This window comes from Eubalaena glacialis, chromosome 7 (assembly GCF_028564815.1).
Source record: "Eubalaena glacialis isolate mEubGla1 chromosome 7, mEubGla1.1.hap2.+ XY, whole genome shotgun sequence".
Lineage (NCBI taxonomy): Eukaryota > Metazoa > Chordata > Mammalia > Artiodactyla > Balaenidae > Eubalaena > Eubalaena glacialis.
Genome location: NC_083722.1, coordinates 101,701,628 through 101,711,184, shown reverse-complemented (window position 1 = coordinate 101,711,184; position 9,557 = coordinate 101,701,628).

Here is a 9,557-nt window from a genome sequence, read left to right as displayed (position 1 = left end):
AGCCACAAGGCCGCAGGGGCCTGGCAGGCCATGCAGATTCCCTCCAGATGCCCCGCGGCCACGGGGTCCAGCTCCAGAGCACTGTTGCTCCGCTGGTTCCATTCGATCTGGCCATCTTCTGAGTGTTTGCGATTTCAAGGTCAACAGTGCAAGGGAGACAGGCTTGCAGGGCAGGATCAGCCTAGCTGTAAAGGACTGTCACCGAACAGTTTATTACTCACCTCCCTTCAGTCGTAAGCCCTGAGAGGGCAGGAGTCCTGTTGTGGACCCCACTGCGTACCCAGCACTTGACATGAAGGCTGGTATACAGTAGGTGCTCAACAACTGAATGAATTAGCATGCATTGAAATCTTCCTGCTGCCCCTGACTAGCTGTGTGACTCTGCCCAAGTCCCTTAGCCTCCCTGAGGTGCCACTTCCATCATCAGTATAATGGGATACGGCCAATAAAAGTACAGACTAGGGGCGTTATCCCCCTCCTGCTGTGAAATAAGATAGCGGCACGGGAGTGGGGGGCTGGGGGCATCCACTCTGTAGGTGTCTCTCAAATATGGGGAGAGGTGTGATGGACGAGATGCTTTCATGTTCGGAAAGTCTGCAGCTTCGGTGGCGGGTAGTTCCAGGTGCGTTGTACAGATGTTACTTTTTAGGAAGACGGTGTGGTTATGTGGTTAAGGCCTCATGTTCTGGAGGCCCAATACCTGGGTTCAAATCCTGCTTCCACCCCTCGCTTCCTGTGTGATCCCGGGCAAGTCACTTGGTCTCTCTGAGCTTGTTTTCCTGTGTGTAAAATTGAGTCGTCGTGAGGTTTCAAGGAGATCAGTCCCAGACTGACCCTGGCACAGAGTGGATGCGCCAACATGTGTAAACCATGATCACTAGTTTCCACCCCCCAACCCCGTGAAGCAGACACGACTCCCCCCAGGGTGCAAAAGAGGAAACCAGAGCCGGCCAGGTGGGGAGGCGTGCCTGACGGCGGAACCCTAACTAGACACCCCCGTCCCCGAGGCCCACCACAGCTGCCAGAAATAAGGTGACGTATGGCCAGCCCTGCCTCCGCCCGCTGCCCCCGGGGAGAAGTGAAACACGAACTCACCAGGGTAAGAAAGAGGAGAAGGAGCCAGCTGAGGTGAGGAGAGGCGAGTGGCCCTGAATCCTGTCAGAAGGACCGTCTAGGGCAAGGTCAAGTCCAGGTCGGTGAGAGGGTGGAGGTGGTGGGAGGATAGTGTGACAAGAGGGGTCTGGTGGCTGAGCTGGCCGGTGGGAAGGGGTGAAGAGCTGGTCCCAAGAATGCGGAAGGAAGCCCTTTTATCAGCATTCACAAGAACAGAGAGGGAAGTTGTTCGCATCTGGCTAGATACCTCAGCTGTGACCTCCTGTCTCTAAGGAGAGGGGTCCCTGCAAGATTTGCTTTCAAAACTCTCCTGGGAGAAAACTCATGGCCCCGATTCTTAGAAACTGCCCTCATCCCAAGACAATAAACAACTCAGCGGCTTTTTGACTTTCCAACCAGCACCCAGGGGTTGGCCTTCTGCCCGGTGTACCTTCAGCCTCTGATGAGAGTTGTCATTCCCTACGCTTTCAGCCTCCCCATTTTACAGATGAGAAAACTGAGGTTGAAACGAGGCCTCCGATCCTAGCTCTGCCATTACTAGCTCTTGGGTCCTAGTGGTTCACCAGCCAGGCCTGTTTTCCCATTCCTAAAGCAGAGGTGTTTAGGCCCCGTCTTCCCTTCCATCCTTCCTCTTCCCTTCCCTCCAGAGCAAAGGGTGTGGAATTCTAAGGCGAAGGTCACCTGATCAAGTGGTGTGGATTAGCCAACAACCCAGCACTGAGGTCAGCCTCTGGAAGCAATTTAAGATGGCCCAGGGATCTGAGATTCCACACGCCCACAGGCAAGCAGAAGTGTTCCCTCCCACATAGGGCAGCCTCCCTTCCTGAGCAATTCTGCTCTGCTTCTGTGGGTGAAGCAGCTGTGCCTTCTGCAGAGCTCCAATGCCAGGCTCATCGTAGGTCTTGGACCAGGCAGGATCCTCCATCAGGGATTACTGTCCCAGCCTGTAACGAGCAGCTTCCATGGGCCAGGCACCAGCCAACAGTAACCACCTCTCTCCCCATGCAGCAACCCTTAGTGAGGCAAACCCACACTTACTATACCCATTTTACACCCATGGAAGCTGAGTCTCAGAGAGGCACCTTGCCCAGGGTCATGCAAAAGCAGATTCAGACCCAACCTGGGTGACTCCTTCGGACAGAGCCGTTCCATTTAAATCAACACCGAGTGATTGGATTATATGTCATTTTCTTTCTTTTTTATTAAAAACATTTTCCCCCTCTAATTACTTGCATTTTGAAAGGCGGTAACCAATGGAAGCGTTTACAGATAACATGCTGTGTCGTCTGGAATTTGATTTAAACTAATCCAGTTTGGGGAGGGATATAAATCAAGCAAAACTGTCCATGAACTGATCGTTCTTGAAGCTGGGGTATTGGGTTGAGGTTCTCTAGACTGTTCTCTCCCATTGTGAATAGGCTTGAAAATGTCCATGATCATGTAAAAGTGTAATTTAAATTTAACATGTGCAAAGTAGTGAATTGGGGATAAATTCACTACTGGGACAAGCTGTGTGCCACGGGGGTAGGGGCGGCGTGTCGCCCGCCCCACAGCTGAAAGCATTTTAAGGTTGCCTTGAGAAGGCATTCATTACGGCCTCCTGGGTCTGCTCTCCCTGGACCACAAGGGCCCTCTTTGCATCCAAGAGAACAGTCTGCCCCCAAATTGGCAGCCACGTGAAGACAGCATGTCAGGGTTCCTGCAACCACACTGCGGTTTTATGATGGAATTTGGAAGCATATGTGGTTCATGTTCAGCCAGTCAGGAGATTTGAGGAATCTCTTATAAATGTTACCAGCAAAGGCACAGTGGCTGCCTGTGTTCTGTGACACCCAGAAAATTGGAAAAGATGGGACCTCTGACGTCCGTGTGATGGCCACGGGTCCAGAAGTGACCCCTCTCTGCAGGCTCCCGGGGGCCCCGTGCTCAGTCCTCTTGCCTTTGCCCACTGTGCCCTGGGAGCTCCACTTGTCCTTCCAGGCCCCCCAGAAACAAGGAGACCCCCCCTATTGACAGCCTTTCCTGTCTGCACCTGCTCCTTTCTCAGACAAGTGGAATCAGCTCTCCACTGGCCTTCATTATATTGAACAACAGTCATTCATTTATTCAATAATTATTTATTGAACACCAACTATATGTACTGGGGTTACAGCATAGAGTCAGTAGATAGATAGATAGATAGCATGTACAGCATGTAACAAACATGGTCCCCATGCTCCAGAAGCTTTTAATTTCATAGGAGAGAAAGGCAATAATCCACTATGAATACTACTAATCATTTAATTACAATTCTGACAAGTGTTTTGGAGAAGCATAGGAGCTGTGAGGGCATATAAAGAAGAACCTGGTCTGTTAGGGTGTGGGCATGCAGAGGATTCAGAGAAGGCTTTTTGGAGAGAATAATGTCTAAACTGAGATCTGGAGATTGGAGGTATTCGATGTCCAAAGAGGGAAAAGCGGTTGTTCCAGACAGAGGGAACAGTGTGTACAAAGGGCAGGGGGGCATGGCTTGTTGAAGGAAGTGGAGGAACAGTGTGTGGTCTGTGTAGTATGTGGAGTACAAGGGGGAAGGAGATGGTGGCAGGTTATGAAGGAACTTGAAGGCCAAGTTAAGGATGATGGAGTACTCATGAGAGTGTGTGTTTGGGCGGGGGAGGTGATGTTATCCTTTTGAACCTAAGATGATCACTTTGGTTACTGCGGGGCTGAGTGGATCAGAGCAGGGCAAATGCGAATGCTGCAGGGCTGGGCCATCTCATGTGACACATTTGTGAGAATTAGGAGAAAGCACCCCACCCCCAAGGAAGACATAGTTCTGTAGACCCATGCTTACAGAATGGAGCCTGGCCTGCTTTTCAGTGCCTACTAACTCTGAGCCAGTCCCCTTGTGCAGTGAACAACCTGTACAACTGTACACAACGGCCATGGATATTGGGGAACAGAGAAATCAGAAGACTGTAGAACACTTGTTGACAAATCTGCCTAGTCCACTATAAACACCTTGACTTCTGAGTTCTTGAGCTCTGCATTCACGTTTGCAGCGCCAGTGCAGGTAGGAGATGCTCCAAATGTTTGCTGAGTGGATTCTTCTTTGGCCATTTTTTTTTTTTTTTCCTTTAGACTTTCTGTTGTGTCGTTCTCTTCTTCTAAATTCATAGTGGCTTCCTGTTCACACACACCTGTTAGGTGTTAGGAGGCACTGTGTCAGGCACTTTGCCTTTTTTAGTCCTCCAAATATCTTATCCTCTGTCCATTCGACAGAGACTAGGCCAGGGTCACATAAAGGGACCTTTCTAAATCCTGAACAGGCAGGTCATGCTGTGTGTGAATCTGTCAAGTTCTTGGGGGTGGGGTGAAGGTGGGGAGCAAGGGGGTGGCGGCATACCTTCTGGTAAGGATTCTTGTGGTTGAGTCTCTAAACCTTGAATCTTAGAATGTCAGTGTTGAAAGGGATCATCTGGGGCCTCATTTTACAGATGGGCCACCAAGGCTCAGAGAAGGGCTGGAAATTGTTCAATGTCACTGAGTTAAGTCAGAGCCAGAGCAGGACTAGGAACCAGGTCCCTTGACAGGTTTGGAAGAAAAAGATAGATATCAGGAGTGGAGATTAGAAGAGAAAGACCAAGGGAGGGATCGCTCTCTAGGGATGGTATCTAACCGTGATGGGTATCAGTGAGGTGGCCCGGGGTTAGCTCAGGACAACAGAGTCCTGGGTGACCATGTGAAGGGGAAGAGCAGGCAGAGAAAAGAGAACTTCCTCAAGGTCTGAGCAGGTCTCTAAACTGGAATCCATTTGGATCCAGCCTGGCTTTAGACTCTCTTTTAAAATTTTTAATTTTTAAATTTTTTTTTTGGAGTATAGCTGCTTTCCAGTGTTGTGTTAGTTTTTGCTGTACAGCAAAGTGGATCAGTTATGGGGGAGGGTGGGATGAATTGGGAGACTGGGATTGACATATATACACTATTATATGTAAAACAGATAACTAATGAGAACCTACTGGCCATAGGCTTTTCAGACAAAAAGTTGATTTCTTGTCTGGGCTGATGGCCAGGAAAGACTTTGCTGTCATCAGGCTGCGGACGGCTGCTCTTAGGGCGCTGGGCAAGGTCAGAGAGAAGGCCTGGTTCCTCTTCCCGGGGCCTCCAGCCCAGGTGCCCTCTGAGGGCCCCATTCCAGTTCCCAGTCGGTGCCTGCTTGGGGTTTTCCTGCTTCTGGGTCTGCATCACAGCCCCTCTTATGTCACATTGCTTCAGGTCCCACTAAGCACTTGTTTGAGCTGGAAAATCCCTCGGAGCCCGCCCAGGCAGCCCGTGACCGTAGCGGCAGGAAACTGTGACAGCGAGGCTCGCGGGGTATGAGGTTTATTCTTGGTGTGTGGTTGGGAAGGGCGGGGCTGCATGGGGGTGGAGTGGCATGGGATGGTCAGGAGAGAACAGCGAAATCCCAAAACGAGGAACCCCTCAGAGAATTTCCGGCCAGTTTTCTTTCCCAAAGTGGCCTCTGCTTCCAGCCCCTAGGACTGTCTCCCTGCGTTGGGTCTTCATGGAGCCTCTTGGGGAACATCTCAAGATCCAGGGTCCAGCCCCTCTATTTTAAATAGAGCAGTGTACATGTCAATCCCAAACTGCCAATCTATCCCTCCCCACCAATGGCAACTTTATTTAAATCCACACATCCGCCTTGAGGAGCAGGTATTAATCCCATTTTACAGATGGGGAAACTGAGACTCAGGAGCACAGTGTTGTACACCTGCTCATTCATCCACTGACTCATCAGTTACTTACGGAGTCCCCACCATATAGTGGCCACTGTCCTGGATGAGGCAGAGGGAGCCCAGAGCACAGTCCCTGCCTCGAGTTTACGCGTATATGTTCTAATGGAGGATTCCAGCCATGAGCAAAGAAGCCCATCAATAAAGAAGGTACCTGCAGATTGGTATCAGGAGCACGCAGCGCGAGGAGATGGAGGGTCAGTGGGGGTAGAGTCTTGTTTTTTTGTTGTTGATTTTTTGGCCGCACTGCACGGCTCGCGGGATCTTAGTTCCGCAACCAGGGATCGAACTTGGGCTCCCACAGTGAAAGCGCCGAGTTCTAACCACTGGACTGATGGGGAATTCCCTATAGTGGTGTTTTAGAAAGGATGCTGGGGCAAAGTTTTCTTCACAGGTGACATTTGAGCTAGCTTTGGATGGGTGAGAAAGAGCCCAGGGAAGGTTGATCTCAGCAGGACCAACAGTGAGAGCAAAGGCCCTGCGGTGGGAAAGGCTTGGTGGGTTAACGGGAGCTCCAAGGAGGGACTCATGTGAACACGGAGGAGCGTGGGAGGAGGGGAGGTGGGAAAGCAGCTGGGCCTGGGTCACAGCGGCCTTCCAGACCCCAGGGAAGGGATGGAGGCATCGGGGGCTGTCAGTGGCAGAGGCTGGATTTTAACCCATAAATCCAAGCCTCCGTGGCCAGCCTGGGCTCTGCCCCATTAGCCCAGGCCTCAGCCTTGACTCTGAGCTAGGCTTGGAGGAGGGGGAGAGGGGAGGCTGGCTGGGACCCCACCTCTGCTCATGGTGTGTCATAGGACAGGCAGAGCCACTCCCCATTTCCCAGCTTCGGAGCCTGTCGAGCCTGTGGTTCCCCGCTGAACAACAGGAACAAATCTGGGGGGGATCGGACAATCAGCCCTAAGGAAGGAGCCGCTGTTCCAACCCAGGACTCCACCTTGCCGGCTGCCCCCAGACTTCTGGGCCTTCTCCCTTCCTCCACTCACTGTTCCCTCACCATCGAGTCGACATCGGCCCCACCTGGGTTCAAATCCTACCGTCAGAACCAGTGGGACAGTGAAGGAGTCATTTCGTTGCCCCTCTGAGCCTCACTTCCCTCACCTGTGAAATGGGCTCACACCTGTCTGCTCTCCTAGGGCTGTGGGGGAACATTAAATCGGATGAGAGTGCTATTAGCAAACACGGAGAGCCTGCTCTGGGCCAAGCTTGTGCTCATTGCTCTGTGTGTGGTGTTTACTTTATTGTCATGTGCACAACGTGGGGTAGGGATTGTTGTGGGAGCCAGCTCTGTGGGCGCATGGCCCGTGCAGTCATGCAGGGCCACCATGCGCTTCCAAGGGCCCTACTCTGGGTTTTATACTCAGCCATTGCTGTCTTGAAATTTTTAACAATTTTTTGACAAGGAGCCCCACATTTTCATTTTGCACTGGGCCCTGCAAATTATGTAGCTAGTTCTGATTATTATGTATTCATTTATACATTCAAGAGATATTTATGGAGCCAGGCATGGCTTAAAGGCCCTGGAGAGAGAGGAGTGAACAAAACAGAATTCCCCACCTCCATGGAGTTTACTTTTCATTACTTGGTTCAGAGAGGGTAAGGTATTTGCCCAAGGTCACACAGTGAAAAGGGGGTGCCCAATTTATAACTCAGAGCTCTTAACCACAGTACCATTTCCCCTTCAGCCTAAGGCTGGAAAGTGTTTAACAGGACACCAGGCAAGGAAATAGCCACAGAGTTCTAAGTGTGTTAGATGTGTTAACTCATTGCAACAGCCTATTTTAGAGACAAGGAAATGGAGGTCAGAGAGGATAGGTAATTGGCCCAGAGTCACACTGCTGGTAAGGAGTAGAGCTGAGACGAGGAGCCCAAGTAGACTGGCTAAGAGCCACACTCCTAGCCCCTCCAGCACACTGCCTTTCGAAGTCATCACTCAGGAAATGGTGGCTTTTCATAACTCTTTTAATCACCACCATTTTTGTTTTTGTTTCCGGAGACTCCACGCAGCCACAGGGAGTGATCCCACCCAAAGTGACCCATATCACTTTGTGCGGAATGAGAGGATGAACAAATGAATGAGCAGATTCCTTCCAACTATGGGGGTAACATCGACAGCTGCCCGCCTCCCCCTGACCCCAACTCCGACATGATTTTACACCGGGTCCTTGACATCCAACCTTCGTTGCCTTGCCTTCAGCCAGTGATGAAACCTCTCCATGTTCAGGATGTAGAAAACAGGGTCTCACCTTCCAGGAAACAGGCCGGGCTGAAGGGAGGGGGCGCCCCGGGGAGCAGTGGTTCACAGCGATGGTTATCGCTGAGTACAAGCTTTCCTTTTTCTCCCTCCGTGATGACAGGGCTTGTCCTAGGGGTGCCCTCCCCTCGAGGCTGTCACTGTTTGGAGGGCCTCGTCTCCCATGCTTGGGCTGATTTTAGGAACTGATCAGTCTGGCACACCTTAAGCCCTGGGTGATTTCTGGGGCTCTGCCCAGACTTCCCACTCTCCTCGCTGGTGTGCGACATGCTCTGTCATTCATTCATTCCTCAACAAGTAGTTACTGAGTACCTACTATGCGTCAGGTACTCTTCTAGGAACTGGGGATACAGCAGGGAATAAAGCAGACAAAAATCCCTGCCCTCAGGGAGCTTATATTCTAGGCCAGGATATTGCCAACTGGGACTTCTTTGGATTGGATGGCAGACATTGGGAATTTTCCCTTCTTGGGCACTGGATATTTTTTCACTCTTATAAATATTATCGAGTTTTGTCTAGGACACAGTTAGGGTACTTTTTGTTTCAGGTAGGAGAGTAAATCTGGCTCCTGTTCCTCCATTTTTGCCAGAATCAGAAGTTTTTCCTTATGAGAAAGCCTCTAGGCCTGGGAGGGGCAAGACTTAAAAGTTCATCAGTTATTTATACCTTCATGTGAATGAGTTTATGAGCTCCTTTCTGAAGCATTGTGGTTATAGGAAGTGAAGAACCAAAAGACATTAAATTAGAATATAAGACTTAGGAGATAAATCCAGAAGTTCTCATACAGCCGTAATTTCACTTGAATTCATCATCATCATCTTGCAAATCTGCCAACAAGTCAGGTGCTTCTATTTTCATTTTACGATGAGGAAGGTGAAGCTGGGAGAGCTTAAATGACTAGCTCAGTCACACAGCTAGTTAAGACTCAGAGCTACTGACTTCTACCCTCGAGCTCCTTCTAACACACTGTGGGTCAGGGGTCACCATGGGGAGGGGAGAGGGCAAAGGGCATCTGTGATCCCCAACACTCGTGCTGCTTTGGTTATTCCTCATAACTTCTGCCTCAGCTTCCTAGGGGCATAAGTCAGCACAGCTTATGTTCCCTGAGCAGCAGCTACAGCTTAGAAAGACAGAAAGAGGAATTCAGACCAGAATGTAATTCCACGAGGACAGGGGCCACATCCGTTTGGTTTACCCCTAGGGCCCCCATGCCTAGAACAGCACCTGACCCCTAGTAAGTTTTCAAGGACTATTTGTCAAACAACAGAACACAACGGAATGGATTTGGGGAATAAACAGACCATGAGGAACACCTGCCTCAGTTGCCTTATCAGTAAAATGGAGACAAGTCTGCCTTTTAATGCTGTTTTGATTTTGTTGATGTATTGTATGCTTCATGAGGGCAGGGGATTTTGTCT